Source organism: Ornithorhynchus anatinus, chromosome 9 (assembly GCF_004115215.2).
Source record: "Ornithorhynchus anatinus isolate Pmale09 chromosome 9, mOrnAna1.pri.v4, whole genome shotgun sequence".
NCBI classification, from domain to species: Eukaryota; Metazoa; Chordata; class Mammalia; order Monotremata; family Ornithorhynchidae; genus Ornithorhynchus; species Ornithorhynchus anatinus.
In genome coordinates, this window is record NC_041736.1 from 20,709,574 (window position 1) to 20,719,289 (window position 9,716).

Below are 9,716 nucleotides of genomic sequence, written 5' to 3' on the forward strand. Positions count from 1 at the left end.
ATGGAATTTGTCAATGAGAGGTCCGTAAATGGGTTACTAGAGGGAAAGGTAGGGATTGAGAGGGAAGGTTAAAATGATCCAGCCCTATTTATTTAAATTTGGTATCAAGGAGGGCAGCTCTGTCAGTTAGTTAGTGGTATGTTTGTTGAGTCCTTATATGCAGAGCATTGTACTGAACACATGGGAGAGTTCAACAAAATCAGCAGGCCCGTTCACTGCCCATAACGAGCTTACAGCATAGTGGGAATTCAGTTCTTTCTGGCATCCTGTTGCCACTCCTGAAACAAGATGTTGGACTGACGGTTCATTAGATTTACCAAGCAATAGCATTCTATTAAGTTGTTATGCCAAATACATCCCTTTTAAATACTTCTATCGTGCTGCCTTTTGAGCAAATGCAATGAAATGCAATTTTTAAAATAAACCTTGTTATATGAGAAGGAGGATGGCCCAGTGGAAAGAGCCCAGGCCTGGGATTGCAGTGGACCTGGGTTCTAATCCCGGCTCTGCCACTTACCTGCTAAGTGACCTTGGCCAAGTCCCTTCATGTTTCTGTGCCTCAGTTTCCTCATCTGCAAAATGGGGATTCAGTACCTCTTCTTCCTCCTAGGTCATGAGCTCCATGTGGGACCTGATTATCTCTTATCTACCCCAGAGGTTAGTACAGTGCTTGGTGCATAGTAAGCGCTTGACAAATACTACAGTCATCATCATCACTACTTGTCTTTTATCTACGGGTTTCTTGCTTTAATGGGTGACCCTAACCTCTCCCAGCTGCTGAGGGATTTAGTGAGAAATTTCTTGTTCATTTGCCCTGCCCATACAGTAATTTTGAAGTCTCCAGTCATGAGCCTGATAAGCCTTTGTCTTTCCAGGCTAAGTAATGACTTTAAAGAATGGTCTTTCATTGATAAGCCTTTATTTCCATGGATTTGCAATTCCAGCATAAAAATAAACGAGGAGTTCAGGCAGAGGTGGAAAATGAATTTTTTGCTTAAGCACTGGTGGGAAGTCCATTTTTGACCTTTTTAATGTCAAGGAAATTTGTTCTTTAGAAAAATAGCTTTTGTGTTTCTAAAACTAAGAAGTTTTAGAAATAATAACTTTGTAATAATAGTAACAACTTTTTAGAGTGCCAAAGCATCTGGCACTGTGAAAATACCACCACCCAGGACAGTTGTCTTCCAAACTATTAACCGTGTCCCAAAATATATAAATTTATGGGAGGCAGTATGGTTTAATGGAAAGAGTCCACAGATCTGGGAGTCAGGAGACCTGGGTTCTAGTTCAAGCTCTGTTACTGAGCAAGCAAGTCAGTCTTCCTCTCTGGGACTCCCCTTACCAATAAGAGTTATGAGGCAAACAAGATGAGATAACCGATGGGAGAGTGCTTTGGAAAAATAAAATTGTTAGGCAAATTCCAAGTATTAACGACACAAGTACCTTTTTTATATGTGGGTAATGCATGTGCATTTCAGTTTTTAAAATCTTCCCTGTTGGCTGTTTCTCTTTAGAGATATTTAAAAATAAGGAAGGGTGGGTATATTGAGTACTTGGTTCACATCTTAAACCCTCTTAACAAATGAAAACATTTCATATTCCAGGTTACATCCAACCCCATATTGCAACCAGCTTGGTGATTTAACCAGTATTGTTTGATGCTTTCCACATCTCTACAGAAAAGTAAATCCCCTTCCTGCCTCTTCCCTCCCTGAGCTGAGATTAAGTAATCAGCAAAGGAAGCTTTAACCACAATTTATCAGATTTTCAAGGTGTTGAAGATACCCCTGAGCAGGTAACCAAGGGAGTTGTTTAACTGGGAACACAGGCCTGGGAGTCAGAGGATCTGGGTTCTAAATCTGGATCTGTCACTTGCTGTGTGGCCTTGGGTAAGCCACTTAACTACTCTGAGGTTGTTACTTAATCTGTAAAATGGGAATAAGACTGAGCCCCATGTGGGACTGGATCCAACATGGTTAGCCTGGGTCTGCCCAGCACTTAGTGCCTGGCACTTAGCACTTTAACAATATACACTTTTCAAGGAACATAGGCTTGTTTTGTTGGGCATATATGTATATACATCAAAAAATCCATGTAGCAATCTACAAGATTCTCATTGTTATCCCAGGCCTACATCAATTATGAGTTCCTGGTAATGAATAGAGACTTTAAAAAGTATATGACTGCTCTGGCTGAAGCTGTTGTTTTTAGTAATATGCTTCTTGTCCTGCTTTACCAATGGCTTGTGTTTTTTTTTTAAAAAAAAAAACCCCAAAACAACTTACAAATCTAAGGCCATTATTCTTAACCCACCCTAAGCAGAAAATAAAACAATGACTTTAATGGAAACTAAAAATCAAAGAAAGACTCTACCAGTTTTTGTTCCTTTGATTTGACTGGAATTTGCTTCACCTTTTTTGGAGTGAGACCCGATATTTTGAAGTGCATCTGATGGAAGCTGAGATCCAGAATTTCCCACTAGATGGGGCTAAACAATTACCACGCCAAAAAAAAAAAAATGAATCTAAGTTTAGGTATTGCAGCTGGTGGCAATGCAGTTGGTTGGACATATTATGGTACAATATGCATGCCAAGGAATTTTTCCATTATGACAGCATTAGACTTGGTCTTACAGTTCCCTATGTTTTATACATTCCATTTTTTCCTTTAATTTCAAGGAATATAATGGTACTGGGGTGGGGAGAATGGAACAGGTGAGTCCTTTGCACTTATTCCCACACAGACAGAAACTTCAGCCGGTTGATCCACGTTTGAAGAAGGTGAGTAGGGGAAAAAGATGCAAGTCGACATGAAGGTCAGCAATAAATTTTCTAAACTGCAATGTGGATTAGAACACTTCCTCTTTGAGAAACACTATTGCAGGAACATACAGATCTGGAAAACTGAAGATATGATTCAAGCTAAAAGGTGAGTAAAAGCTGTAGCATTCAGGTGCAATGTTTTTTGCCTTTTAATTCCTGAATACATTCAATTAGCCATGTTAATATTAACACAGATAATTGAAATAGTGGATAATCCACACCTGCAATCATTCTCATATACACACACACACACCCCCACACACCCCCTCACTCCCCTGTCTTCATGCCAACTCTAATCCCCTTTCAACTTGGTTTTGTCACTATTCTGCTTCCAGGGCCATTGAGCAATAGGAAGACTCTCTTGGAGACACTAGGATAAAAGGGAGCCAATCAATAGTATTTATTTTTCATCTAATGTGTGTAGAGTAATGTACTAAGTGCTTGAAAGATTACACTAGGAGACTTGGTCTCTTCCCAAAAGCGTCTTTCAATTTAGCAGGGGGAGCAGAAAAAAATTAATTTACAAGTTGGAGAAAGATGTGCTCAAAGACTAAATTATTATTATTAGTAGTAGTAGTAATAGTATTAGAAGACAGTAGAAGTGGCATGGCCTGGTGGATAGAGTACAGGCCTGGGAGTCAGAAAGACCTGAGTTCTAATCCCAGCTCCACCACTTGTCTGCTGGGTGACCTCGGGCAAGTCACTTCACTTCTCTGGGCCTCAGTTATCTCATCTGAAAAATCTGTAAAAGATTTGGAAGAGAGTGAGGAATCAAGGATCATGTTAAGTCTCCTTTGGAAGCAGGGAGAATGATGGTAGTGTTAACCTTTTTGGATCTTTGTTTTTAAATGATGTTCATTAAGCACTTAATATGAGCCAAGCACTATACTGTATTAAGCACTAGGGTAGGTACAAGCTAATCAGTTTGGACACCGTCCCTGCCCCATATGGGACTCAAGTCTTCATCCCCATTTTAGAGATCAGGTAACTGAGGCAAAGAGAAGCTAAGCAACTTGCCCAAGGTCACACATCAGGCACAAGCCGGAGCTGGTATTAGATCCCAGATCTTTCCGATTCCCAGGCCCGTGCTCTATCCATTAGAGCACACTACTTGATGGGAAAGTTAGCTAAAGCAGAGGGAAATGAATTCACTTTTTGACATCGAGGTGTCTGGGGGAAGCTACATGGAGATGCCTTGTGGGAAAGAGAAAATGCGAGGTTGCAGATCTTGGGAGAAGTCGGGCTAACGGTTAGCGAGATAGATTTGGGAGTGAGCCTAAAGTGTGAAGAGTAGGGAGGACCCAGGATGGAATGAGGGACACTTAGAGTTAAAGGGTGAGAGGCAGAAGAGTAACCATTGAAAGAAGCTGAGAAAAAAAGCCAGAAATCCAGGAGAGAACTGTGTGGGTGAAACCAAAGTTAGATTGCATCACCAGTAAGAGGGAGTGATTCCCCAGTGTCAGAGGTTGATGAGAGGGACACTTAAAGCCCTCTTGGTTGATTGATTGGACGTTGAGTCAGGTAGGTAAAATATGTAACCACAGTGCTCACCACCAGAAGAATGAACAGTCAGCAGTGCACGTGGAGATCTGCTGGGGAAGAGGCTTGATCCTAAATTTTATTAGATACTTCCTCTCTTACCACTAATCCAATACCCTGCCAGTTCTTGGACTCAAAATTCAACCCACCCATGTAGGCACTGTGGATGTTCCATGATCTGACAAGGCTCAACTGAATATAGGTATTCCTCTGAGACATCAGCATGTAGAGTAAAATGGGCTCTCAGATGCTGGGCTGAATTCTTGGTGTCTTTGTTCCCTTGGTAAACAAAAACCACAGTAACACAACACTTGGTGGTTCAAAGCACAGTATTTAAGTATTTACTGCCTAGGACTTTGTACTGTGTGACATCCAAATCAGAATCGTAGGTGTTGGAGAAAGCAATTGAAAGAAAAATGCTTCATTGTAGTTAAATTGATTTGAGAAATTTAAAAAGACTTGGGTCTAAGTGCAAATGAAAGATCAGGTGCACAGTTTATCTGTATTTGTGCAGGTTCATCCTTTATATCGGTGTCAAATTCTCAATTGTCTTTCTCACAATTGTTCAGTTTGTACCAACGTTCACTGGGTTGGTAATTTGAGAGATTTACCATCTGAGGGGACCCAGCTTATCGAGTTACATCTTTTTCATGGGGCCTTTGTTTCTACTAAAGTATAAAGAATAATAATTAAAAGACTGATTTTGGGGTTTGTAAATTTTAATGAGTTGTTTCAATAAAATGTTTTATTAGAAATGTTAATGCATCTCTCTTGTTTCAATCAAAAAGAGGAAAAAATGAGGTGACTAATGCAAAGATCTGATATATGACTTCATATTATCTGTGTTGTAGATAATAACGAAATTAAGAACACATTAGTGTCAGTATTACAGTCTGGCTATTGTCAGTGGTACTTAGTTTAGGAGAGAAGAACCTCAATGAGCTAGATTGGGCTAGCCCCAGAGGAGATTGTATTTCACAAAAATACACACAGCTCCGCAAAAACACATTTTCACAGAGGGGATAGAGTGCCCACAGAACTATACAGCCTTTTTAAAGTACTGTGATTTTTTTTTTCCAAGCTTCTGTGGTTAAAAACAACTTCCCAATTTTAACATATGCATATGACAAGGATCAGCATTATTTCTAAGGATCTTTGGTCTCTAATCAATTTTTTTTGAAGGCCAACCCTCCTGTGTTAATTGGAGACCCGTGCTGTCAACATTGGAGACAGGTGGCGAAGCTCACCCTGAAGCTATTGACAATCCTCGACTTCCTGTCCACGTCTGTTGCAGTAACACTAAGTGATCTCCTTTCACCACTTCTGCCAATGCTTTGTTAGGTTGGCATATTCACCTTCTAGAATCCCCAGATGTGAGAAGCAGGTGACAGAGCGACATTTGCTCACCGGCATGATTCTCTTTTTGGAACAAACATATGTCTGTTTCAAACCGAGTGAGAAGGGGTTGGGGGAGGCTGCTTACTTGTCCGTAATTCCACAATCGTAACCTCCACCAATTTGTCCCCAGGTTACCTATCCGCTCTCATCACCTGATATTTCCCTTCTTGCCCAACCTCCTAGCTTGCCCTTCCTCCACCTCACGCTGTTCCCTCAACTACCCTTACTTAAACGGTGTTCCAGGACCCTAAGCCCTAGGAGTCCATCAGCCAACTGTAAGTAGCACTTTTGGATTTATTTCTATCCACCCCCAGCGGTCTTTATTCAAATGTAAAACCAGTTATTTTGACTACACTAATTCTAAACAGAGTAGTTAAATAGCTAAGCAGGTATTCGCTCCTCCCTCCTCCCCACAAGACATATGTACATATCTGTGATCTATATTAACTCTCTATATTAGAGAAGCAGCGTGGCTCAGTGGAAAGAACACGGGCTTTGGAGTCAGAGGTCATGAGTTTGAATCCCAGCTCTGCCACTTGTCAGCTGTGTGACTGTGGGCAAGTCACTTAACTTCTCTGTGCCTCAGTTACCCATCTGTAAAATGGGGATTAAGACTGTGAGCCCCACGAGGGACATCCTGATTCCCCCGTGTCTACCCCAGCGCTTAGAACATGCTCGGACATAGTAAGCGCTTAAAAATACCAACATTATTATTAACGTCTGTCTCCCCCACTAGGCTGTAAACTCGTGGGCAGGGAACTTGTCTAACAACTCGTATGTCTACCAACTCGTATTGTAGTCTCCCAAGAGCTTGGTACAGTCTCTGCACACATGAATCGATGGATTAATATTTTAATATCTATTTCCCCATTAAAGTTTAAACTTCTATTGGGCAGAACATGTCACCTTTGTGTTCTGTGATTTCCAAGCGTGTTGTTGTTAGTAATAGTGTTGGGTGGTGAAGCAGTGTGGTCTAAATGGATAGAGCATAAGTCAGAAGGTCCTGGGTGTTAGTCCTGGTTCTGCCACTTGTCTGCTGAGTGACCTTAGGCAGGTCGTTTAACTTCTCTGGCCTCAGTTACCTCATCCATAAAATGGGGATAAAGACTGAGCCTTATGTGGACAAGACTGTGTCCAAATGATTAGCTAGCATCTACCTCAGTGCTTAAAACAGTGACTGGCACATAGTAGCACTACAACTACCACTATTATTAGCATACTAGCAATTGTCATAATACAATACATAATACAATGTTAACGTGAAGAGAAGTCAGTCTGAAAATGAATCCTGTATGTAAGTTCCCAATCAAAAATATTCCCTGTAAACAACAACCTACCTAAAGCAAGTGAGTACTCAGTCTGTACTAATGCTGCACCTACTGTTGGCCTTAGGGACCCCTACCAGAGATTTAAGCTCAACAGTATTACAGTATTGTTGTTTTCCTCTATCATTCAGTGGTACTTATTGACACTTACTGGTAGCAGAGCACTATACTAAGCACTTGGAGAGTACAATACAATAGAGTTGGTAGACATGTTCCCTGTCCACCAGAGCTTAGAATCTAGAGGGGAGGCAGACATTAAAATTGGATCTGTGCATAATTCCGTGTGCTGAGAGTGGGTGGATATCAAGGGTTTAACAGGGTACAGATCTAAATGAATGGGCAATGCAAAAAGAGAGTAGAGGAAAGAAGGCTTAATCAGGGATCGTTTGGAGGGGATGTGATTTTATTAATGCTTTAGTGGGGAGAGTTTTAGTCTGTCATATATGGATCGTGAGGGTGTTCCAGTAAGAGGAAGACATGGGAGAGGGCCAGTGGTGAGATGAGATCGAGATTCAGCGAGTAGGTTGGCGCTAGAGAACAAAATGCTAGGAAATCAGTGAGGTAAGTAGGATGGAGTGAGCTGATAAATGCCTTAAATCCGATGAGAACATATTTCTGTTTGATGTGAGTAACACATTCTGTTTTGTGGAGATAGAGATGTGAACGGAAATTTTTTATTTTGTGCAATACATTCTGGAAGGGAAGGCATATTCTTGGTGAAGTTCAAAAAATCCTTGCTTTAGGTAGTTGTTTGCGGGTATTTTTGATGGAACTTACATACAGTATTCATTTTCAGACTGACCTCCTCATTAAATCACTGCATAGATCTCCTACTCCCTGCTTATTTTTCATTTGATATTGTACATGAAGTTTGAGGATCCTGTGCTCAGTGAAAGAACATGGCTTGGAGTCAGAGGTCATGACTTCGAAAAATGATATTTCTGAAAATATGTAGTCCTAGTACAAACAGGAATTGAGAATCTTTTCATGAGCGACAAAGAAATATTATTAAAAACAAAGGGACTACAACGAGATGTAAAAATGCCAGGAATATAATCATTTGTTAATGCTTACTAATGCCAACTTTACTAAGCTCGGTGACACAAGCAAATTGATTGGACACATCCCTTCCCACATGGACTCACTCAATCCCCATTTACATACTGAGGAAACTGAGTTCAGAGAAGTAAGTGACTTGCCCAAATCACACAGCAGACAGGTGCGGCTGAATTGAACCATCACCTTCTGACTCCCAGGCCTTTCTAGCCACATGCTGTTGCTGCGTCCAGCAGGAAAGTGCTAACCTTCCTTCTTTAGTGGCTGATACAGACAGTGCTTTCCTTGTAGAGATGGCTCATTCTACCGTACATTTCCTACCCTCCCCTAAAATCTCCCTTGGAGCAGCCTGCCATAATTTATCCAAAACTGCTGTTGAACTTGCTGGTTGTTTTCTTCCTCCCCTACCTTTTTGATTCCTTTCTCTGACTATTTTAAGCCAGTTCCTCTTGAAAAACACTAAACTAGGTCAGTTACAGGCTTCACTAGGAGGTTTTGATTCTCAAACTTTCATGCAAGAGCAGGGCAGAGGATAATGGTTGTACAGAAGAACTCCTTTGACAGTATGTACAATGTGCCCCATCTTAATCGTCTGTTCTGCCGGTGCATTACTATGTGCCATTATATTATAATCACTATTTATTCATATTAATGTCTTCTTCCCCCGCAGACTGTAGCATTATGGCAGTACATGCCTGCTAATTCTCTTGTGTTATTCTCTCCCAAGCATTAGTACCGTGCTTGCATAATATGTGCTCGATTAATATTGTTGATTGATTGAGTCAAGCACTGTTCTAGTACTAGGTAAGTAAAGAGAATCAGGTCAGATATAGTCCCTGCCTCACAGGGCCTCACAGTTAACTAAATCTAAGTCTACCGATTGTTTAACTTACGTACAATAGTTCATTTGAGAATTGATAGATATTTCAAAGATGACAAAGAAAACATTGATAATCTTTGCACCAAAAATTTTTTAAAGCGAGTAATAAGATATAATTGAATTAATAATCATTTGTTGATGACGTGCGCAGTGCTGTACTCAGTGCCTGGGAGAGACATATGAACAAGTTGGTAGACATATTAAGACTTACTATATGCCATTGCTGGTAGTACAAAATCAAATTGAACAAGTCCCTGCAACATAATTCATAGTAATAGTGGATTAGAAGCTTAAATCTATCAAGAACAGAAAACTGGCTAAAGGACTTTTTCATTTGTTATGCTACCCCACCCTGCATCTGAACACAAGCCAATAAACAAGACATGGATGTCGGCTTGAAAGAAAGATGCAGATGAAGAAGGCTCGTTCGTCCCAGAGGTCACGCTTACCTGTCACACTCATCGATTGTGTGTAATTACTATAAGAGCACTGTGGGTTAGGTCGATGAAAGCAGAATCTGTGTCCTTGGGGGTTAAAAATATCATTAATTACGGGCAAGTGACTGATAATCATTGTGCATTCAGTGTATTGTTTCAGCAGATGTAATTATGTTTTGAGTCTTAGACGGGTCTCAGTTGTGCCATTGTTGACCTAGGTGATATTAACAAAATTTACTTGGCCTTTCCGGACACCATC